This window comes from Phalangium opilio, unplaced genomic scaffold (genome assembly GCF_054372755.1).
Source record: "Phalangium opilio isolate 3A_F unplaced genomic scaffold, DU_Popi_V2 ptg007730c_1, whole genome shotgun sequence".
Taxonomy (NCBI): Eukaryota; Metazoa; Arthropoda; class Arachnida; order Opiliones; family Phalangiidae; genus Phalangium; species Phalangium opilio.
In genome coordinates this window covers 110,929-127,847 of record NW_028324266.1, presented here as the reverse complement: position 1 = coordinate 127,847, position 16,919 = coordinate 110,929, and the positions used below count along the sequence as shown (strand labels likewise).

At 38.4% G+C, this 16,919-nt stretch overlaps 35 non-coding genes and 32 pseudogenes across 35 annotated transcripts; all 67 read left to right on the top strand.

Moving 5' to 3' along the window:
* Nucleotides 1-107: 107 nt before the first annotated feature.
* On the top strand, nucleotides 108-226 carry LOC149581256 (5S ribosomal RNA). Its single transcript, XR_016380848.1, has one exon. It is a non-coding gene; the product is annotated as a 5S ribosomal RNA (ribosomal RNA).
* A 137-nt stretch (nucleotides 227-363) lies between these two features.
* LOC149581255 (5S ribosomal RNA) lies at nucleotides 364-482 on the top strand (annotated as a pseudogene).
* A 135-nt stretch (nucleotides 483-617) lies between these two features.
* Nucleotides 618-736, top strand: LOC149581254 (5S ribosomal RNA; annotated as a pseudogene).
* A 137-nt stretch (nucleotides 737-873) lies between these two features.
* On the top strand, nucleotides 874-992 carry LOC149581253 (5S ribosomal RNA). The gene has a single exon (XR_016380888.1). It is a non-coding gene; the product is annotated as a 5S ribosomal RNA (ribosomal RNA).
* Nucleotides 993-1,115: 123 nt separating this feature from the next.
* LOC149581252 (5S ribosomal RNA) lies at nucleotides 1,116-1,234 on the top strand (annotated as a pseudogene).
* Nucleotides 1,235-1,371: 137 nt separating this feature from the next.
* On the top strand, nucleotides 1,372-1,490 carry LOC149581251 (5S ribosomal RNA). The gene has a single exon (XR_016381029.1). It is a non-coding gene; the product is annotated as a 5S ribosomal RNA (ribosomal RNA).
* Nucleotides 1,491-1,627: 137 nt separating this feature from the next.
* On the top strand, nucleotides 1,628-1,746 carry LOC149581250 (5S ribosomal RNA; annotated as a pseudogene).
* A 137-nt stretch (nucleotides 1,747-1,883) lies between these two features.
* Nucleotides 1,884-2,001, top strand: LOC149581249 (5S ribosomal RNA; annotated as a pseudogene).
* A 137-nt stretch (nucleotides 2,002-2,138) lies between these two features.
* On the top strand, nucleotides 2,139-2,257 carry LOC149581248 (5S ribosomal RNA). Its single transcript, XR_016380847.1, has one exon. It is a non-coding gene; the product is annotated as a 5S ribosomal RNA (ribosomal RNA).
* Nucleotides 2,258-2,394: 137 nt separating this feature from the next.
* LOC149581247 (5S ribosomal RNA) lies at nucleotides 2,395-2,513 on the top strand (annotated as a pseudogene).
* A 135-nt stretch (nucleotides 2,514-2,648) lies between these two features.
* LOC149581246 (5S ribosomal RNA) lies at nucleotides 2,649-2,767 on the top strand (annotated as a pseudogene).
* Nucleotides 2,768-2,904: 137 nt separating this feature from the next.
* LOC149581245 (5S ribosomal RNA) lies at nucleotides 2,905-3,023 on the top strand. Its single transcript, XR_016380887.1, has one exon. It is a non-coding gene; the product is annotated as a 5S ribosomal RNA (ribosomal RNA).
* A 122-nt stretch (nucleotides 3,024-3,145) lies between these two features.
* Nucleotides 3,146-3,264, top strand: LOC149581244 (5S ribosomal RNA; annotated as a pseudogene).
* Nucleotides 3,265-3,401: 137 nt separating this feature from the next.
* LOC149581243 (5S ribosomal RNA) lies at nucleotides 3,402-3,520 on the top strand (annotated as a pseudogene).
* A 137-nt stretch (nucleotides 3,521-3,657) lies between these two features.
* Nucleotides 3,658-3,776, top strand: LOC149581242 (5S ribosomal RNA; annotated as a pseudogene).
* Nucleotides 3,777-3,913: 137 nt separating this feature from the next.
* LOC149581241 (5S ribosomal RNA) lies at nucleotides 3,914-4,032 on the top strand (annotated as a pseudogene).
* A 137-nt stretch (nucleotides 4,033-4,169) lies between these two features.
* LOC149581240 (5S ribosomal RNA) lies at nucleotides 4,170-4,287 on the top strand (annotated as a pseudogene).
* Nucleotides 4,288-4,424: 137 nt separating this feature from the next.
* LOC149581239 (5S ribosomal RNA) lies at nucleotides 4,425-4,543 on the top strand. Its single transcript, XR_016380846.1, has one exon. It is a non-coding gene; the product is annotated as a 5S ribosomal RNA (ribosomal RNA).
* A 137-nt stretch (nucleotides 4,544-4,680) lies between these two features.
* On the top strand, nucleotides 4,681-4,798 carry LOC149581238 (5S ribosomal RNA; annotated as a pseudogene).
* A 137-nt stretch (nucleotides 4,799-4,935) lies between these two features.
* Nucleotides 4,936-5,054, top strand: LOC149581237 (5S ribosomal RNA). Its single transcript, XR_016380844.1, has one exon. It is a non-coding gene; the product is annotated as a 5S ribosomal RNA (ribosomal RNA).
* A 137-nt stretch (nucleotides 5,055-5,191) lies between these two features.
* Nucleotides 5,192-5,294, top strand: LOC149581236 (5S ribosomal RNA; annotated as a pseudogene).
* A 121-nt stretch (nucleotides 5,295-5,415) lies between these two features.
* Nucleotides 5,416-5,534, top strand: LOC149581235 (5S ribosomal RNA). The gene has a single exon (XR_016380779.1). It is a non-coding gene; the product is annotated as a 5S ribosomal RNA (ribosomal RNA).
* A 136-nt stretch (nucleotides 5,535-5,670) lies between these two features.
* On the top strand, nucleotides 5,671-5,789 carry LOC149581234 (5S ribosomal RNA). The gene has a single exon (XR_016381155.1). It is a non-coding gene; the product is annotated as a 5S ribosomal RNA (ribosomal RNA).
* Nucleotides 5,790-5,925: 136 nt separating this feature from the next.
* LOC149581233 (5S ribosomal RNA) lies at nucleotides 5,926-6,044 on the top strand. Its single transcript, XR_016381154.1, has one exon. It is a non-coding gene; the product is annotated as a 5S ribosomal RNA (ribosomal RNA).
* A 137-nt stretch (nucleotides 6,045-6,181) lies between these two features.
* LOC149581232 (5S ribosomal RNA) lies at nucleotides 6,182-6,284 on the top strand (annotated as a pseudogene).
* A 121-nt stretch (nucleotides 6,285-6,405) lies between these two features.
* On the top strand, nucleotides 6,406-6,524 carry LOC149581231 (5S ribosomal RNA). The gene has a single exon (XR_016381152.1). It is a non-coding gene; the product is annotated as a 5S ribosomal RNA (ribosomal RNA).
* A 136-nt stretch (nucleotides 6,525-6,660) lies between these two features.
* Nucleotides 6,661-6,779, top strand: LOC149581230 (5S ribosomal RNA). The gene has a single exon (XR_016381148.1). It is a non-coding gene; the product is annotated as a 5S ribosomal RNA (ribosomal RNA).
* A 137-nt stretch (nucleotides 6,780-6,916) lies between these two features.
* Nucleotides 6,917-7,019, top strand: LOC149581229 (5S ribosomal RNA; annotated as a pseudogene).
* A 121-nt stretch (nucleotides 7,020-7,140) lies between these two features.
* On the top strand, nucleotides 7,141-7,259 carry LOC149581228 (5S ribosomal RNA). The gene has a single exon (XR_016381052.1). It is a non-coding gene; the product is annotated as a 5S ribosomal RNA (ribosomal RNA).
* Nucleotides 7,260-7,395: 136 nt separating this feature from the next.
* LOC149581227 (5S ribosomal RNA) lies at nucleotides 7,396-7,514 on the top strand. Its single transcript, XR_016380843.1, has one exon. It is a non-coding gene; the product is annotated as a 5S ribosomal RNA (ribosomal RNA).
* Nucleotides 7,515-7,651: 137 nt separating this feature from the next.
* On the top strand, nucleotides 7,652-7,770 carry LOC149581226 (5S ribosomal RNA). Its single transcript, XR_016381118.1, has one exon. It is a non-coding gene; the product is annotated as a 5S ribosomal RNA (ribosomal RNA).
* Nucleotides 7,771-7,903: 133 nt separating this feature from the next.
* Nucleotides 7,904-8,022, top strand: LOC149581225 (5S ribosomal RNA). Its single transcript, XR_016380992.1, has one exon. It is a non-coding gene; the product is annotated as a 5S ribosomal RNA (ribosomal RNA).
* A 137-nt stretch (nucleotides 8,023-8,159) lies between these two features.
* LOC149581224 (5S ribosomal RNA) lies at nucleotides 8,160-8,262 on the top strand (annotated as a pseudogene).
* Nucleotides 8,263-8,383: 121 nt separating this feature from the next.
* LOC149581223 (5S ribosomal RNA) lies at nucleotides 8,384-8,502 on the top strand. The gene has a single exon (XR_016381028.1). It is a non-coding gene; the product is annotated as a 5S ribosomal RNA (ribosomal RNA).
* Nucleotides 8,503-8,639: 137 nt separating this feature from the next.
* On the top strand, nucleotides 8,640-8,758 carry LOC149581222 (5S ribosomal RNA). Its single transcript, XR_016380842.1, has one exon. It is a non-coding gene; the product is annotated as a 5S ribosomal RNA (ribosomal RNA).
* Nucleotides 8,759-8,895: 137 nt separating this feature from the next.
* LOC149581221 (5S ribosomal RNA) lies at nucleotides 8,896-9,014 on the top strand. Its single transcript, XR_016381117.1, has one exon. It is a non-coding gene; the product is annotated as a 5S ribosomal RNA (ribosomal RNA).
* A 136-nt stretch (nucleotides 9,015-9,150) lies between these two features.
* Nucleotides 9,151-9,269, top strand: LOC149581220 (5S ribosomal RNA). The gene has a single exon (XR_016380907.1). It is a non-coding gene; the product is annotated as a 5S ribosomal RNA (ribosomal RNA).
* Nucleotides 9,270-9,406: 137 nt separating this feature from the next.
* LOC149581219 (5S ribosomal RNA) lies at nucleotides 9,407-9,525 on the top strand. The gene has a single exon (XR_016381095.1). It is a non-coding gene; the product is annotated as a 5S ribosomal RNA (ribosomal RNA).
* Nucleotides 9,526-9,662: 137 nt separating this feature from the next.
* On the top strand, nucleotides 9,663-9,781 carry LOC149581218 (5S ribosomal RNA). Its single transcript, XR_016381141.1, has one exon. It is a non-coding gene; the product is annotated as a 5S ribosomal RNA (ribosomal RNA).
* A 136-nt stretch (nucleotides 9,782-9,917) lies between these two features.
* Nucleotides 9,918-10,036, top strand: LOC149581217 (5S ribosomal RNA). Its single transcript, XR_016381132.1, has one exon. It is a non-coding gene; the product is annotated as a 5S ribosomal RNA (ribosomal RNA).
* Nucleotides 10,037-10,173: 137 nt separating this feature from the next.
* Nucleotides 10,174-10,292, top strand: LOC149581216 (5S ribosomal RNA; annotated as a pseudogene).
* A 137-nt stretch (nucleotides 10,293-10,429) lies between these two features.
* On the top strand, nucleotides 10,430-10,548 carry LOC149581215 (5S ribosomal RNA; annotated as a pseudogene).
* Nucleotides 10,549-10,685: 137 nt separating this feature from the next.
* LOC149581214 (5S ribosomal RNA) lies at nucleotides 10,686-10,788 on the top strand (annotated as a pseudogene).
* A 122-nt stretch (nucleotides 10,789-10,910) lies between these two features.
* LOC149581213 (5S ribosomal RNA) lies at nucleotides 10,911-11,029 on the top strand (annotated as a pseudogene).
* Nucleotides 11,030-11,166: 137 nt separating this feature from the next.
* On the top strand, nucleotides 11,167-11,285 carry LOC149581212 (5S ribosomal RNA; annotated as a pseudogene).
* A 137-nt stretch (nucleotides 11,286-11,422) lies between these two features.
* Nucleotides 11,423-11,541, top strand: LOC149581211 (5S ribosomal RNA; annotated as a pseudogene).
* Nucleotides 11,542-11,678: 137 nt separating this feature from the next.
* LOC149581210 (5S ribosomal RNA) lies at nucleotides 11,679-11,797 on the top strand (annotated as a pseudogene).
* Nucleotides 11,798-11,919: 122 nt separating this feature from the next.
* LOC149581209 (5S ribosomal RNA) lies at nucleotides 11,920-12,038 on the top strand (annotated as a pseudogene).
* Nucleotides 12,039-12,175: 137 nt separating this feature from the next.
* Nucleotides 12,176-12,294, top strand: LOC149581208 (5S ribosomal RNA). The gene has a single exon (XR_016380972.1). It is a non-coding gene; the product is annotated as a 5S ribosomal RNA (ribosomal RNA).
* A 136-nt stretch (nucleotides 12,295-12,430) lies between these two features.
* On the top strand, nucleotides 12,431-12,549 carry LOC149581207 (5S ribosomal RNA; annotated as a pseudogene).
* Nucleotides 12,550-12,686: 137 nt separating this feature from the next.
* Nucleotides 12,687-12,805, top strand: LOC149581206 (5S ribosomal RNA; annotated as a pseudogene).
* Nucleotides 12,806-12,942: 137 nt separating this feature from the next.
* Nucleotides 12,943-13,061, top strand: LOC149581205 (5S ribosomal RNA; annotated as a pseudogene).
* A 137-nt stretch (nucleotides 13,062-13,198) lies between these two features.
* On the top strand, nucleotides 13,199-13,301 carry LOC149581204 (5S ribosomal RNA; annotated as a pseudogene).
* A 121-nt stretch (nucleotides 13,302-13,422) lies between these two features.
* On the top strand, nucleotides 13,423-13,541 carry LOC149581203 (5S ribosomal RNA). The gene has a single exon (XR_016381027.1). It is a non-coding gene; the product is annotated as a 5S ribosomal RNA (ribosomal RNA).
* A 137-nt stretch (nucleotides 13,542-13,678) lies between these two features.
* Nucleotides 13,679-13,797, top strand: LOC149581202 (5S ribosomal RNA). Its single transcript, XR_016380841.1, has one exon. It is a non-coding gene; the product is annotated as a 5S ribosomal RNA (ribosomal RNA).
* Nucleotides 13,798-13,934: 137 nt separating this feature from the next.
* LOC149581201 (5S ribosomal RNA) lies at nucleotides 13,935-14,053 on the top strand. Its single transcript, XR_016381116.1, has one exon. It is a non-coding gene; the product is annotated as a 5S ribosomal RNA (ribosomal RNA).
* Nucleotides 14,054-14,189: 136 nt separating this feature from the next.
* On the top strand, nucleotides 14,190-14,308 carry LOC149581200 (5S ribosomal RNA). Its single transcript, XR_016381026.1, has one exon. It is a non-coding gene; the product is annotated as a 5S ribosomal RNA (ribosomal RNA).
* Nucleotides 14,309-14,445: 137 nt separating this feature from the next.
* LOC149581199 (5S ribosomal RNA) lies at nucleotides 14,446-14,564 on the top strand. Its single transcript, XR_016380840.1, has one exon. It is a non-coding gene; the product is annotated as a 5S ribosomal RNA (ribosomal RNA).
* Nucleotides 14,565-14,701: 137 nt separating this feature from the next.
* Nucleotides 14,702-14,820, top strand: LOC149581198 (5S ribosomal RNA). Its single transcript, XR_016381115.1, has one exon. It is a non-coding gene; the product is annotated as a 5S ribosomal RNA (ribosomal RNA).
* Nucleotides 14,821-14,956: 136 nt separating this feature from the next.
* On the top strand, nucleotides 14,957-15,075 carry LOC149581197 (5S ribosomal RNA). Its single transcript, XR_016380906.1, has one exon. It is a non-coding gene; the product is annotated as a 5S ribosomal RNA (ribosomal RNA).
* Nucleotides 15,076-15,212: 137 nt separating this feature from the next.
* Nucleotides 15,213-15,315, top strand: LOC149581196 (5S ribosomal RNA; annotated as a pseudogene).
* Nucleotides 15,316-15,436: 121 nt separating this feature from the next.
* LOC149581195 (5S ribosomal RNA) lies at nucleotides 15,437-15,555 on the top strand. The gene has a single exon (XR_016381135.1). It is a non-coding gene; the product is annotated as a 5S ribosomal RNA (ribosomal RNA).
* Nucleotides 15,556-15,692: 137 nt separating this feature from the next.
* Nucleotides 15,693-15,811, top strand: LOC149581194 (5S ribosomal RNA). Its single transcript, XR_016381015.1, has one exon. It is a non-coding gene; the product is annotated as a 5S ribosomal RNA (ribosomal RNA).
* Nucleotides 15,812-15,948: 137 nt separating this feature from the next.
* Nucleotides 15,949-16,067, top strand: LOC149581193 (5S ribosomal RNA). The gene has a single exon (XR_016380839.1). It is a non-coding gene; the product is annotated as a 5S ribosomal RNA (ribosomal RNA).
* A 137-nt stretch (nucleotides 16,068-16,204) lies between these two features.
* LOC149581192 (5S ribosomal RNA) lies at nucleotides 16,205-16,323 on the top strand. The gene has a single exon (XR_016381140.1). It is a non-coding gene; the product is annotated as a 5S ribosomal RNA (ribosomal RNA).
* Nucleotides 16,324-16,460: 137 nt separating this feature from the next.
* LOC149581191 (5S ribosomal RNA) lies at nucleotides 16,461-16,579 on the top strand (annotated as a pseudogene).
* Nucleotides 16,580-16,716: 137 nt separating this feature from the next.
* Nucleotides 16,717-16,835, top strand: LOC149581190 (5S ribosomal RNA; annotated as a pseudogene).
* Nucleotides 16,836-16,919: the final 84 nt, after the last annotated feature.

Here is a 16,919-nt window from a genome sequence, read left to right as displayed (position 1 = left end):
AATAGATATGAAAAAAGCAAACATATTTTCTTTTTGTTATTGTTTTAAAAAGATGATGGTTAATTTGTCTCACTTAATTTAAATTCGAATTATTATCTTGCACTCTCGGCAACGGCCATATCACGCTGAAAACACCGGTTCTCGTCCGATCACCGAAGTTAAGCAGCGTCGAGCGCAGTCAGTACTTGGGAGGGAGACCACTTAGGAACACTGCGTGCTGTTGGCTTTTTCACTTTTTTTTCCTCTTTTAAATTCCAATAGATATGAAAAAAGCAAACATATTTTATTTTTGTTATTGTTTTAAAAAGATGATGGTTAATTTGTCTCACTTAATTTAAATTCGAATTATTATCTAGCACTCTCGGCAACGACCATATCACGCTGAAATCACCGGTTCTCGTCCGATCACCGAAGTTAAGCAGCGTCGAGCGCAGTCAGTACTTGGGAGGGAGACCACTTAGGAACACTGCGTGCCGTTGGCTTTTTCACTTTTTTTTCCTCTTTTAAATTCCTATAGATATGAAAAAAGCAAACATATTTTCTTTGTTATTGTTTTAAAAAGATGAAGGTCAATTTGTCTCACTTAATTTAAAGTCGAATTATTATCTAGCACTCTCGGCAACGGCCATATCACGCTGAAAACACCGGTTCTCGTCCGATCACCGAAGTTAAGCAGCATCGAGTGCAGTCAGTACTTGGGAGGGAGACCACTAAGGAACACTGCGTGCCGTTGGCTTTTTCACTTTTTTTTCCTCTTTTAAATTCCAATAGATATGAAAAAAGCAAACATATTTTCTTTTTGTTATTGTTTTAAAAAGATGATGGTTAATTTGTCTCACTTAATTTAAATTCGAATTATTATCTTGCACTCTCGGCAACGGCTATATCACGCTGAAAACACCGGTTCTCGTCCGATCACCGAAGTTAAGCAGCGTCGAGCGCAGTCAGTACTTGGGAGGGAGACCACTTAGGAACACTGCGTGCCGTTGGCTTTTTCACTTTTTTTTTCCTCTTTTAAATTCCATGAGATATGAAAAAAGCAAACAAATCTTCTTTTTCTTATTGATTTATAAAGATGAAGGTTAATTAAATTCGAATTATTAAATAGCACTCTCGGCAACAGCCATGTCACGCTGAAAACACCGGTTGTCGTCCGATCACCGAAGTTTAGCAGCGTCGAGCGCAGTCAGTACTTGGGAGGGTGACCACTAAGGAACACTGCGTGCCGTTGGCTTTTTCACTTTTTTTTCCTCTTTTAAATTCCTATAGATATGAAAAAAGCAAACATATTTTCTTTTTGTTATTGTTTCAAAAAGATGAAGGTCAATTTGTCTCACTTAATTTAAATTCGAATTATTATCTTGCACTCTCGGCAACGGCCATATCACGCTGAAAACACCGGTTCTCGTCCGATCACCGAAGTTAAGCAGCGTCGAGCGCAGTCAGTACTTGGGAGGAAGACCACTTAGGAACACTGCGTGCTGTTGGCTTTTTCACTTTTTTTTCCTCTTTTAAATTCCAATAGATATGAAAAAAGCAAACATATTTTATTTTTGTTATTGTTTTAAAAAGATGATGGTTAATTTGTCTCACTTAATTTAAATTCGAATTATTATCTAGCACTCTCGGCAACGGCCATATCACGCTGAAAACACCGGTTCTCGTCCGATCACCGAAGTTAAGAAGCGTCGAACGCAGTCAGTACTTGGGAGGGAGACCACTTAGGAACACTGCGTGCCGTTGGCTTTTTCACTTTTTTTTCCTCTTTTAAGTTCCAATAGATATGAAAAAAGCAAACATATTTTCTTTTTGTTATTGTTTTAAAAAGATGAAGGTTAATTTGTCTCACTTAATTTACATTCGAATTATTATCTAGCACTCTCGGCAACGGCCATATCACGCTGAAAACACCGGTTCTCGTCGGATCACCGAAGTTCAGCAGCGTCGAGCGCAGTCAGTACTTGGGAGGGAGACCACTTAGGACACTGCGTGCCGTTGGCTTTTTCACTTTTTTTTCCTCTTATAAATTCCAATAGATATGAAAAAAGCAAACATATTTTCTTTTTGTTATTGTTTTAAAAAGATGATGGTTAATTTGTCTCACTTAATTTAAATTCGAATTATTATCTTGCACTCTCGGCAACGGCCATATCACGCTGAAAACACCGGTTCTCGTCCGATCACCGAAGTTAAGCAGCGTCGAGCGCAGTCAGTACTTGGGAGGGAGACCACTTAGGAACACTGCGTGCTGTTGGCTTTTTCACTTTTTTTTCCTCTTTTAAATTCCAATAGATATGAAAAAAGCAAACATATTTTATTTTTGTTATTGTTTTAAAAAGATGATGGTTAATTTGTCTCACTTAATTTAAATTCGAATTATTATCTAGCACTCTCGGCAACGACCATATCACGCTGAAATCACCGGTTCTCGTCCGATCACCGAAGTTAAGCAGCGTCGAGCGCAGTCAGTACTTGGGAGGGAGACCACTTAGGAACACTGCGTGCCGTTGGCTTTTTCACTTTTTTTTCCTCTTTTAAATTCCTATAGATATGAAAAAAGCAAACATATTTTCTTTGTTATTGTTTTAAAAAGATGAAGGTCAATTTGTCTCACTTAATTTAAAGTCGAATTATTATCTAGCACTCTCGGCAACGGCCATATCACGCTGAAAACACCGGTTCTCGTCCGATCACCGAAGTTAAGCAGCATCGAGTGCAGTCAGTACTTGGGAGGGAGACCACTAAGGAACACTGCGTGCCGTTGGCTTTTTCACTTTTTTTTCCTCTTTTAAATTCCAATAGATATGAAAAAAGCAAACATATTTTCTTTTTGTTATTGTTTTAAAAAGATGATGGTTAATTTGTCTCACTTAATTTAAATTCGAATTATTATCTTGCACTCTCGGCAACGGCTATATCACGCTGAAAACACCGGTTCTCGTCCGATCACCGAAGTTAAGCAGCGTCGAGCGCAGTCAGTACTTGGGAGGGAGACCACTTAGGAACACTGCGTGCCGTTGGCTTTTTCACTTTTTTTTCCTCTTTTAAATTCCATGAGATATGAAAAAAGCAAACAAATCTTCTTTTTCTTATTGATTTATAAAGATGAAGGTTAATTAAATTCGAATTATTAAATAGCACTCTCGGCAACAGCCATGTCACGCTGAAAACACCGGTTCTCGTCCGATCACCGAAGTTTAGCAGCGTCGAGCGCAGTCAGTACTTGGGAGGGAGACCACTAAGGAACACTGCGTGCCGTTGGCTTTTTCACTTTTTTTTCCTCTTTTAAATTCCTATAGATATGAAAAAAGCAAACATATTTTCTTTTTGTTATTGTTTCAAAAAGATGAAGGTCAATTTGTCTCACTTAATTTAAATTCGAATTATTACCTAGCACTCTCGGCAACGGCCATATAACGCTGAAAACACCGGTTCTCGTCCGATCACCGAAGTTAAGCAGCGTCGAGCGCAGTCAGTACTTGGGAGGGAGACCACTTAGGAACACTGCGTGCTGTTGGCTTTTTCACTTTTTTTTCCTCTTTTAAATTCCAATAGATATGAAAAAAGCAAACATATTTTATTTTTGTTATTGTTTTAAAAAGATGATGGTTAATTTGTCTCACTTAATTTAAATTCGAATTATTATCTAGCACTCTCGGCAACGGCCATATCACGCTGAAAACACCGGTTCTCGTCCGATCACCGAAGTTAAGAAGCGTCGAACGCAGTCAGTACTTGGGAGGGAGACCACTTAGGAACACTGCGTGCCGTTGGCTTTTTCACTTTTTTTTCCTCTTTTAAATTCCAATAGATATGAAAAAAGCAAACATATTTTATTTTTGTTATTGTTTTAAAAAGATGATGGTTAATTTGTCTCACTTAATTTAAATTCGAATTATTATCTAGCACTCTCGGCAACGGCCATATCACGCTGAAATCACCGGTTCTCGTCCGATCACCGAAGTTAAGCAGCGTCGAGTGCAGTCAGTACTTGGGAGGGAGACCACTTAGGAACACTGCGTGCCGTTGGCTTTTTCACTTTTTTTTCCTCTTTTAAATTCCTATAGATATGAAAAAAGCAAACATATTTTCTTTTTGTTATTGTTTTAAAAAGATGAAGGTCAATTTGTCTCACTTAATTTAAATTCGAATTATTATCTAGCACTCTCGGCAACGGCCATATCACGCTGAAAACACCGGTTCTCGTCGGATCACCGAAGTTCAGCAGCGTCGAGCGCAGTCAGTACTTGGGAGGGAGACCACTTAGGACACTGCGTGCCGTTGGCTTTTTCACTTTTTTTTCCTCTTATAAATTCCAATAGATATGAAAAAAGCAAACATATTTTCTTTTTGTTATTGTTTTAAAAAGATGATGGTTAATTTGTCTCACTTAATTTAAATTCGAATTATTATCTTGCACTCTCGGCAACGGCCATATCACGCTGAAAACACCGGTTCTCGTCCGATCACCGAAGTTAAGCAGCGTCGAGCGCAGTCAGTACTTGGGAGGGAGACCACTTAGGAACACTGCGTGCTGTTGGCTTTTTCACTTTTTTTTCCTCTTTTAAATTCCTATAGATATGAAAAAAGCCAACATATTTTCTTTTTGTTATTGTATTAAAAAGATGAAGGTAAATTTGTCTCACTTAATTTAAATTCGAATTATTATCTAGCACTCTCGGCAACGGCCATATCACGCTGAAAACACCGGTTCTCGTCGGATCACCGAAGTTCAGCAGCGTCGAGCGCAGTCAGTACTTGGGAGGGAGACCACTTAGGACACTGCGTGCCGTTGGCTTTTTCACTTTTTTTTCCTCTTATAAATTCCAATAGATATGAAAAAAGCAAACATATTTTCTTTTTGTTATTGTTTTAAAAAGATGATGGTTAATTTGTCTCACTTAATTTAAATTCGAATTATTATCTTGCACTCTCGGCAACGGCCATATCACGCTGAAAACACCGGTTCTCGTCCGATCACCGAAGTTAAGCAGCGTCGAGCGCAGTCAGTACTTGGGAGGGAGACCACTTAGGAACACTGCGTGCTGTTGGCTTTTTCACTTTTTTTTCCTCTTTTAAATTCCAATAGATATGAAAAAAGCAAACATATTTTATTTTTGTTATTGTTTTAAAAAGATGATGGTTAATTTGTCTCACTTAATTTAAATTCGAATTATTATCTTGCACTCTCGGCAACGGCCATATCACGCTGAAAACACTGGTTCTCGTCCGATCACCGAAGTTAAGCAGCGTCGAGCGCAGTCAGTACTTGGAAACTTTGCGTGCCGTTGGCATTTTCACTTTTATTTCTTCTTTTAAATTCCATCAGATATGAAAAAAGCAAACATATCTTCTTTTTCTTATTGATTTATAAAGATGAAGGTTATTAAAATCAAATTATTATCTAGCATTCTCGGCAACGGCCATATCACGCTGAAAACACCGGTTCTCGTCCGATCACCGAAGTTAAGCAGCGTCGAGCGCAGTCAGTACTTGGGAGGGAGACCACTTAGGAACACTGCGTGCCGTTGACTTTTTCACTTTTATTCCTCTTATAAATTCCAATAGATATGAAAAAAGCAAACATATTTTCTTTTTGTTATTGTTTTAAAAAGATGATGGTTAATTTGTCTCACTTAATTTAAATTCGAATTATTATCTTGCACTCTCGGCAACGGCCATATCACGCTGAAAACACCGGTTCTCGTCCGATCACCGAAGTTAAGCAGCGTCGAGCGCAGTCAGTACTTGGGAGGGAGACCACTTAGGAACACTGCGTGCCGTTGGCTTTTTCACTTTTATTCCTCTTATAAATTCCAATAGATATGAAAAAAGCAAACATATTTTCTTTTTGTTATTGTTTTAAAAAGATGATGGTTAATTTGTCTCACTTAATTTAAATTCGAATTATTATCTTGCACTCTCGGCAACGGCCATATCACGCTGAAAACACCGGTTCTCGTCCGATCACCGAAGTTAAGCAGCGTCGAGCGCAGTCAGTACTTGGGAGGGAGACCACTTAGGAACACTGCGTGCCGTTGGCTTTTTCACTTTTTTTTCCTCTTTTAAATTCCAATAGATATGAAAAAAGCAAACATATTTTATTTTTGTTATTGTTTTAAAAAGATGATGGTTAATTTGTCTCACTGAATTTAAATTCGAATTATTATCTTGCACTCTCGGCAACGGCCATATCACGCTGAAAACACCGGTTCTCGTCCGATCACCGAAGTTAAGCAGCGTCGAGCGCAGTCAGTACTTGGAAACTTTGCGTGCCGTTGGCATTTTCACTTTTATTTCGTCTTTTAAATTCCATCAGATATGAAAAAAGCAAACATATCTTCTTTTTCTTATTGATTTATAAAGATGAAGGTTATTAAATTCAAATTATTATCTAGCACTCTCGGCAACGGCCATATCACGCTGAAAACACCGGTTCTCGTCCGATCACCGAAGTTAAGCAGCGTCGAGCGCAGTCAGTACTTGGGAGGGAGACCACTTAGGAACACTGCGTGCCGTTGGCTTTTTCACTTTTATTCCTCTTATAAATTCCAATAGATATGAAAAAAGCAAACATATTTTCTTTTTGTTATTGTTTTAAAAAGATGATGGTTAATTTGTCTCACTTAATTTAAATTCGAATTATTATCTTGCACTCTCGGCAACGGCCATATCACGCTGAAAACACCGGTTCTCGTCCGATCACCGAAGTTAAGCAGCGTCGAGCGCAGTCAGTACTTGGGAGGGAGACCACTTAGGAACACTGCGTGCCGTTGGCTTTTTCACTTTTTTTTCCTCTTTTAAATTCCAATAGATATGAAAAAAGCAAACATATTTTATTTTTGTTATTGTTTTAAAAAGATGATGGTTAATTTGTCTCACTGAATTTAAATTCGAATTATTATCTTGCACTCTCGGCAACGGCCATATCACGCTGAAAACACCGGTTCTCGTCCGATCACCGAAGTTAAGCAGCGTCGAGCGCAGTCAGTACTTGGAAACTTTGCGTGCCGTTGGCATTTTCACTTTTATTTCGTCTTTTAAATTCCATCAGATATGAAAAAAGCAAACATATCTTCTTTTTCTTATTGATTTATAAAGATGAAGGTTATTAAATTCAAATTATTATCTAGCACTCTCGGCAACGGCCATATCACGCTGAAAACCCCGGTTCTCGTCCGATCACCGAAGTTAAGCAGCGTCGAGCGCAGTCAGTACTTGGGAGGGAGACCACTTAAGAACACTGCGTGCCGTTGGCTTTTTCACTTTTTTTTCCTCTTATAAATTCCAATAGATATGAAAAAAGCAAACATATTTTCTTTTTGTTATGTTTTAAAAAGATGATGGTTAATTTGTCTCACTTAATTTAAATTCGAATTATTATCTTGCACTCTCGGCAACGGCCATATCACGCTGAAAACACCGGTTCTCGTCCGATCACCGAAGTTAAGCAGCGTCGAGCGCAGTCAGTACTTGGGAGGGAGACCACTTAGGAACACTGCGTGCTGTTGGCTTTTTCACTTTTTTTTCCTCTTTTAAATTCCAATAGATATGAAAAAAGCAAACATATTTTATTTTTGTTATTGTTTTAAAAAGATGATGGTTAATTTGTCTCACTTAATTTAAATTCGAATTATTATCTAGCACTCTCGGCAACGGCCATATCACGCTGAAAACACCGGTTCTCGTCCGATCACCGAAGTTAAGAAGCGTCGAGCGCAGTCAGTACTTGGGAGGGAGACCACTTAGGAACACTGCGTGCCGTTGGCTTTTTCACTTTTTTTCCTCTTTTAAATTCCAATAGATATGAAAAAAGCAAACATATTTTCATTTTGTTATTGTTTTAAAAAGATGGTCAATTTGTCTCACTTAATTTAAATTCGAATTATTATCTAGCACTCTCGGCAACGGCCATATCACGCTGAAAACACCGGTTCTCGTCGGATCACCGAAGTTAAGCAGCGTCGAGCGCAGTCAGTACTTGGGAGGGAGACCACTTAGGAACACTGCGTGCCGTTGGCTTTTTCACTTTTTTTTCCTCTTTTAAATTCCAATAGATATGAAAAAAGCAAACATATTTTCTTTTTGTTATTGTTTTAAAAAGATGATGGTTAATTTGTCTCACTTAATTTAGATTCGAATTATTATCTTGCACTCTCGGCAACGGCCATATCACGCTGAAAACACCGGTTCTCGTCCGATCACCGAAGTTAAGCAGCGTCGAGCGCAGTCAGTACTTGGAAACTTTGCGTGCCGTTGGCATTTTCACTTTTATTTCGTCTTTTAAATTCCATCAGATATGAAAAAAGCAAACATATCTTCTTTTTCTTATTGATTTATAAAGATGAAGGTTATTAAATTCAAATTATTATCTAGCACTCTCGGCAACGGCCATATCACGCTGAAAACCCCGGTTCTCGTCCGATCACCGAAGTTAAGCAGCGTCGAGCGCAGTCAGTACTTGGAAGGGAGACCACTTAGGAACACTGCGTGCCGTTGGCTTTTTCACTTTTTTTTCCTCTTATAAATTCCAATAGATATGAAAAAAGCAAACATATTTTCTTTTTGTTATTGTTTTAAAAAGATGATGGTTAATTTGTCTCACTTAATTTAAATTCGAATTATTATCTTGCACTCTCGGCAACGGCCATATCACGCTGAAAACACCGGTTCTCGTCCGATCACCGAAGTTAAGCAGCGTCGAGCGCAGTCAGTACTTGGGAGGGAGACCACTTAGGAACACTGCGTGCTGTTGGCTTTTTCACTTTTTTTTCCTCTTTTAAATTCCAATAGATATGAAAAAAGCAAACATATTTTATTTTTGTTATTGTTTTAAAAAGATGATGGTTAATTTGTCTCACTTAATTTAAATTCGAATTATTATCTAGCACTCTCGGCAACGGCCATATCACGCTGAAAACACCGGTTCTCGTCCGATCACCGAAGTTAAGAAGCGTCGAGCGCAGTCAGTACTTGGGAGGGAGACCACTTAGGAACACTGCGTGCCGTTGGCTTTTTCACTTTTTTTCCTCTTTTAAATTCCAATAGATATGAAAAAAGCAAACATATTTTCATTTTGTTATTGTTTTAAAAAGATGAAGGTCAATTTGTCTCACTTAATTTAAATTCGAATTATTATCTAGCACTCTCGGCAACGGCCATATCACGCTGAAAACACCGGTTCTCGTCGGATCACCGAAGTTAAGCAGCGTCGAGCGCAGTTAGTACTTGGGAGGGAGACCACTTAGGAACACTGCGTGCCGTTGGCTTTTTCACTTTTTTTTCCTCTTTTAAATTCCAATAGATATGAAAAAAGCAAACATATTTTCTTTTTGTTATTGTTTTAAAAAGATGAAGGTTAATTTGTCTCACTTAATTTAAATTCGAATTATTAAATAGCACTCTCGGCAACGGCCATATCACGCTGAAAACACCGGTTCTCGTCCGATCACCGAAGTTAAGCAGCGTCGAGCGCAGTCAGTACTTGGGAGGGAGACCACTTAGGAACACTGCGTGCCATTGGCTTTTTCACTTTTTTTTCCTCTTTTAAATTCCAATAGATATGAAAAAAGCCAACATATTTTCTTTTTGTTATTGTTTTAAAAAGATGAAGGTAAATTTGTCTCACTTAATTTAAATTCGAATTATTAAATAGCACTCTCGGCAACGGCCATATCACGCTGAAAACACCGGTTCTCGTCCGATCACCGAAGTTAAGCAGCGTCGAGCGCAGTCATTACTTGGGAGGGAGACCACTTAGGAACACTGCGTGCCGTTGGCTTTTTCACTTTTTTTCCTCTTTTAAATTCCAATAGATATGAAAAAAGCAAACATATTTTCTTTTTGTTATTGTTTTAAAAAGATGAAGGTTAATTTGTCTCACTTAATTTAAATTCGAATTATTAAATAGCTCTCTCGGCAACAGCCATATCACGCTGAAAACACCGGTTCTCGTCCGATCACCGAAGTTAAGCAGCGTCGAGCGCAGTCAGTACTTGGGAGGGAGACCACTTAGGAACACTGCGTGCCGTTGGCTTTTTCACTTTTTTTTCCTCTTTTAAATTCCAATAGATATGAAAAATGCCAACATATTTTCTTTTTGTTATTGTTTTAAAAAGATGAAGGTTAATTTGTCTCACTTAATTTTAATTCGAATTAATATCTAGCACGCTCGGCAACGGCCATATCACGCTGAAAACACCGGTTCTCGTCGGATCACCGAAGTTAAGCAGCGTCGAGCGCAGTCAGTACTTGGGAGGGAGACCACTTAGGAACGCTAAGTGCCGTTGGCTTTTTCACTTTTTTTTCCTCTTTTAAATTCCAATAGATATGAAAAAAACCAACATATTTTCTTTTTGTTATTGTTTTAAGAAGATGAATATTAATTTGTCTCACTTAATTTAAATTCGAATTATTAAATAGCACTCTCGGCAACGGCCATATCACGCTGAAAACACCAGATCTCGTCAGATCACCGAAGTTAAGCAGCGTCGAGCGCAGTCAGTACTTGGGAGGGAGACCACTTAGGAACACTGCGTGCTGTTGGCTTTTTCACTTTTTTTTCCTCTTTTAAATTCCACTAGATATGAAAAAAGCAAACATATTTTCTTTTTGTTATTGTTTTAAAAAGATGATGGTTAATTTGTCTCACTTAATTTAAATTCGAATTATTAAATAGCACTCTCGGCAACGGCCATATCACGCTGAAAACACCGGTTCTCGTCCGATCACCGAAGTTAAGCAGCGTCGAGCGCAGTCAGTACTTGGAAACTTTGCGTGCCGTTGGCTTTTTCACTTTTATTTCCTCTTTTAAATTCCATGAGATATGAAAAAAGCAAACATATCTTCTTTTTATTATTGATTTATAAAGATGAAGGTTTATAAATTTCGAATTATTAAACAGCACTCTCGGCAACGGCCATATCACTCTGAAAACACCGGTTCTCGTCCGATCACCGAAGTTAAGCAGCGTCGAGCGCAGTCAGTACTTGGGAGGGAGACCACTTAGGAACACTGCGTGCCGTTGGATTTTTCACTTTTTTTTCCTCTTTTAAATTCCTATAGATATGAAAAAAGCCAACATATTTTCTTTTTGTTATTGTATTAAAAAGATGAAGGTAAATTTGTCTCACTTAATTTAAATTCGAATTATTATCTGGCACTCTCGGCAACGGCCATATCACGCTGAAAACACCGGTTCTCGTCGGATCACCGAAATTAAGCAGCGTCGAGCGCAGTCAGTACTTGGGAGGGAGACCACTTAGGAACACTGCGTGCCGTTGGCTTTTTCACTTTTTTTTCCTCTTTTAAATTCCAATAGATATGAAAAAAGCCAACATATTTTCTTTTTGTTATTGTTTTAAAAAGATGATGGTTAATTTGTCTCACTTAATTTAAATTCGAATTAATATCTAGCACGCTCGGCAACGGCCATATCACGCTGAAAACACCGGTTCTCGTCGGATCACCGAAGTTAAGCAGCGTCGAGCGCAGTCAGTACTTGGGAGGGAGACCACTTAGGAACGCTAAGTGCCGTTGGCTTTTTCACTTTTTTTTCCTCTTTTAAATTCCAATAGATATGAAAAAAGCCAACATATTTTCTTTTTGTTATTGTTTTAAGAAGATGAATATTAATTTGTCTCACTTAATTTAAATTCGAATTATTAAATAGCACTCTCGGCAACGGCCATATCACGCTGAAAACACCAGATCTCGTCAGATCACCGAAGTTAAGCATCGGCGAGCGCAGTCAGTACTTGGGAGGGAGACCACTTAGAAACACTGCGTGCCGTTGGCTTTTTCACTTTTATTTCCTCTTTTAAATTCCATGAGATATGAAAAAAGCAAACATATCTTCTTTTTATTATTGATTTATAAAGATGAAGGTTTATTAATTTCGAATTATTAAACAGCACTCTCGGCAACGGCCATATCACTCTGAAAACACCGGTTCTCGTCCGATCACCGAAGTTAAGCAGCGTCGAGCGCAGTCAGTACTTGGGAGGGAGACCACTTAGGAACACTGCGTGCCGTTGGATTTTTCACTTTTTTTTCCTCTTTTAAATTCCTATAGATATGAAAAAAGCCAACATATTTTCTTTTTGTTATTGTATTAAAAAGATGAAGGTAAATTTGTCTCACTTAATTTAAATTCGAATTATTAAATAGCACTCTCGGCAACGGCCATATCACGCTGAAAACACCGGTTCTCGTCCGATCACCGAAGTTAAGCAGCGTCGAGCGCAGTCAGTACTTATGAGGGAGACCACTTAGGAACACTGCGTGCCGTTGGCTTTTTCACTTTTTTTCCTCTTTTAAATTCCAATAGATATGAAAAAGGCAAACATATTTTCTTTTTGTTATTGTTTTAAAAAGATGAAGGTCAATTTGTCTCACTTAATTTAAATTCGAATTATTATCTGGCACTCTCGGCAACGGCCATATCACGCTGAAAACACCGGTTCTCGTCGGATCACCGAAATTAAGCAGCGTCGAGCGCAGTCAGTACTTGGGAGGGAGACCACTTAGGAACACTGCGTGCCGTTGGCTTTTTCACTTTTTTTTCCTCTTTTAAATTCCAATAGATATGAAAAAAGCCAACATATTTTCTTTTTGTTATTGTTTTAAAAAGATGATGGTTAATTTGTCTCACTTAATTTAAATTCGAATTAATATCTAGCACGCTCGGCAACGGCCATATCACGCTGAAAACACCGGTTCTCGTCGGATCACCGAAGTTAAGCAGCGTCGAGCGCAGTCAGTACTTGGGAGGGAGACCACTTAGGAACGCTAAGTGCCGTTGGCTTTTTCACTTTTTTTTCCTCTTTTAAATTCCAATAGATATGAAAAAAGCCAACATATTTTCTTTTTGTTATTGTTTTAAGAAGATGAATATTAATTTGTCTCACTTAATTTAAATTCGAATTATTAAATAGCACTCTCGGCAACGGCCATATCACGCTGAAAACACCAGATCTCGTCAGATCACCGAAGTTAAGCATCGGCGAGCGCAGTCAGTACTTGGGAGGGAGACCACTTAGAAACACTGCGTGCCGTTGGCTTTTTCACTTTTTTTTCCTCTTTTAAATTCCAATAGATATGAAAAAAGCAAACATATTTTCTTTTTGTTATTGTTTTAAAAAGATGATGGTTAATTTGTCTCACTTAATTTAAATTCGAATTATTATCTTGCACTCTCGGCAACGGCCATATCACGCTGAAAACACCGGTTCTCGTCCGATCACCGAAGTTAAGCAGCGTCGAGCGCAGTCAGTACTTGGAAACTTTGCGTGCCGTTGGCATTTTCACTTTTATTTCGTCTTTTAAATTCCATCAGATATGAAAAAAGCAAACATATCTTCTTTTTCTTATTGATTTATAAAGATGAAGGTTATTAAATTCAAATTATTATCTAGCACTCTCGGCAACGGCCATATCACGCTGAAAACCCCGGTTCTCGTCCGATCACCGAAGTTAAGCAGCGTCGAGCGCAGTCAGTACTTGGAAGGGAGACCACTTAGGAACACTGCGTGCCGTTGGCTTTTTCACTTTTTTTTCCTCTTATAAATTCCAATAGATATGAAAAAAGCAAACATATTTTCTTTTTGTTATTGTTTTAAAAAGATGATGGTTAATTTGTCTCACTTAATTTAAATTCGAATTATTATCTTGCACTCTCGGCAACGGCCATATCACGCTGAAAACACCGGTTCTCGTCCGATCACCGAAGTTAAGCAGCGTCGAGCGCAGTCAGTACTTGGGAGGGAGACCACTTAGGAACACTGCGTGCTGTTGGCTTTTTCACTTTTTTTTCCTCTTTTAAATTCCAATAGATATGAAAAAAGCAAACATATTTTATTTTTGTTATTGTTTTAAAAAGATGATGGTTAATTTGTCTCACTTAATTTAAATTCGAATTATTATCTAGCACTCTCGGCAACGGCCATATCACGCTGAAAACACCGGTTCTCGTCCGATCACCGAAGTTAAGAAGCGTCGAGCGCAGTCAGTACTTGGGAGGGAGACCACTTAGGAACACTGCGTGCCGTTGGCTTTTTCACTTTTTTTCCTCCTTTAAATTCCAATAGATATGAAAAAAGCAAACATATTTTCATTTTGTTATTGTTTTAAAAAGATGAAGGTCAATTTGTCTCACTTAATTTAAATTCGAATTATTATCTAGCACTCTCGGCAACGGCCATATCACGCTGAAAACCCCGGTTCTCGTCCGATCACCGAAGTTAAGCAGCGTCGAGCGCAGTCAGTACTTGGAAGGGAGACCACTTAGGAACACTGCGTGCCGTTGGCTTTTTCACTTTTTTTTCCTCTTATAAATTCCAATAGATATGAAAAAAGCAAACATATTTTCTTTTTGTTATTGTTTTAAAAAGATGATGGTTAATTTGTCTCACTTAATTTAAATTCGAATTATTATCTTGCACTCTCGGCAACGGCCATATCACGCTGAAAACACCGGTTCTCGTCCGATCACCGAAGTTAAGCAGCGTCGAGCGCAGTCAGTACTTGGGAGGGAGACCACTTAGGAACACTGCGTGCTGTTGGCTTTTTCACTTTTTTTTCCTCTTTTAAATTCCAATAGATATGAAAAAAGCAAACATATTTTATTTTTGTTATTGTTTTAAAAAGATGATGGTTAATTTGTCTCACTTAATTTAAATTCGAATTATTATCTAGCACTCTCGGCAACGGCCATATCACGCTGAAAACACCGGTTCTCGTCCGATCACCGAAGTTAAGAAGCGTCGAGCGCAGTCAGTACTTGGGAGGGAGACCACTTAGGAACACTGCGTGCCGTTGGCTTTTTCACTTTTTTTCCTCCTTTAAATTCCAATAGATATGAAAAAAGCAAACATATTTTCATTTTGTTATTGTTTTAAAAAGATGAAGGTCAATTTGTCTCACTTAATTTAAATTCGAATTATTATCTAGCACTCTCGGCAACGGCCATATCACGCTGAAAACACCGGTTCTCGTCGGATCACCGAAGTTAAGCAGCGTCGAGCGCAGTTAGTACTTGGGAGGGAGACCACTTAGGAACACTGCGTGCCGTTGGCTTTTTCACTTTTTTTTCCTCTTTTAAATTCCAATAGATATGAAAAAAGCAAACATATTTTCTTTTTGTTATTGTTTTAAAAAGATGATGGTTAATTTGTCTCACTTAATTTAAATTCGAATTATTATCTTGCACTCTCGGCAACGGCCATATCACGCTGAAAACACCGGTTCTCGTCCGATCACCGAAGTTAAGCAGCGTCGAGCGCAGTCAGTACTTGGAAACTTTGCGTGCCGTTGGCATTTTCACTTTTATTTCGTCTTTTAAATTCCATCAGATATGAAAAAAGCAAACATATCTTCTTTTTCTTATTGATTTATAAAGATGAAGGTTATTAAATTCAAATTATTATCTAGCACTCTCGGCAACGGCCATATCACGCTGAAAACACCGGTTCTCGTCCGATCACCGAAGTTAAGCAGCGTCGAGCGCAGTCAGTACTTGGGAGGGAGACCACTTAGGAACACTGCGTGCCGTTGGCTTTTTCCCTTTTTTTTCCTCTTTTAAATTCCAATAGATATGAAAAAAGCAAACCTATTTTCTTTTTGTTATTGTTTTAAAAAGATGAAGGTTAATTTGTCTCACTTAATTTAAATTCGAATTATTAAATAGCACTCTCGGCAACGGCCATATCACGCTGAAAACCCCGGTTCTCGTCCGATCACCGAAGTTAAGCAGCGTCGAGCGCAGTCAGTACTTGGGAGGGAGACCACTTAGGAACACTGCGTGCCGTTGGCTTTTTCACTTTTTTTTCCTCTTTTAAATTCCAATAGATATGAAAAAAGCAAACATATTTTCTTTTTGTTATTGTTTTAAAAAGATGAAGGTTAATTTGTCTCACTTAATTTAAATTCGAATTATTAAATAGCACTCTCGGCAACGGCCATATCACGCTGAAAACACCGGTTCTCGTCCGATCACCGAAGTTAAGCAGCGTCGAGCGCAGTCAGTACTTGGGAGGGAGACCACTTAGGAACACTGCGTGCTGTTGGCTTTTTCACTTTTTTTCCCTCTTTTAAATTCCAATAGATATGAAAAAAGCCAACATATTTTCTTTTTGTTATTGTTTTAAAAAGATGAAGGTAAATTTGTCTCACTTAATTTAAATTCGAATTATTAAATAGCACTCTCGGCAACGGCCATATCACGCTGAAAACACCGGTTCTCGTCCGATCACCGAAGTTAAGCAGCGTCGAGCGCAGTCATTACTTGGGAGGGAGACCACTTAGGAACACTGCGTGCCGTTGGCTTTTTCACTTTTTTTTCCTCTTTTAAATTCCAATAGATATGAAAAAAGCCAACATATTTTCTTTTTGTTATTGTTTTAAAAAGATGAAGGTTAATTTGTCTCACTTAATTTTAATTCGAATTAATATCTAGCACGCTCGGCAACGGGCATATCACGCTGAAAACACCGGTTCTCGTCGGATCACCGAAGTTAAGCAGCGTCGAGCGCAGTCACTACTTGGGAGGGAGACCACTTAGGAACGCTAAGTGCCGTTGGCTTTTTCACTTTTTTTTCCTCTTTTAAATTCCAATAGATATGAAAAAAACCAACATATTTTCTTTTTGTTATTGTTTTAAGAAGATGAATATTAATTTGTCTCACTTAATTTAAATTCGAATTATTAAATAGCACTCTCGGCAACGGCCATATCACGCTGAAAACACCAGATCTCGTCAGATCACCGAAGTTAAGCATCGGCGAGCGCAGTCAGTACTTGGGAGGGAGACCACTTAGAAACACTGCGTGCCGTTGGCTTTTTCACTTTTTTTTCCTCTTTTAAATTCCACTAGATATGAAAAAAGCAAACATATTTTCTTTTTCTTATTGTTTTAAAAAGAT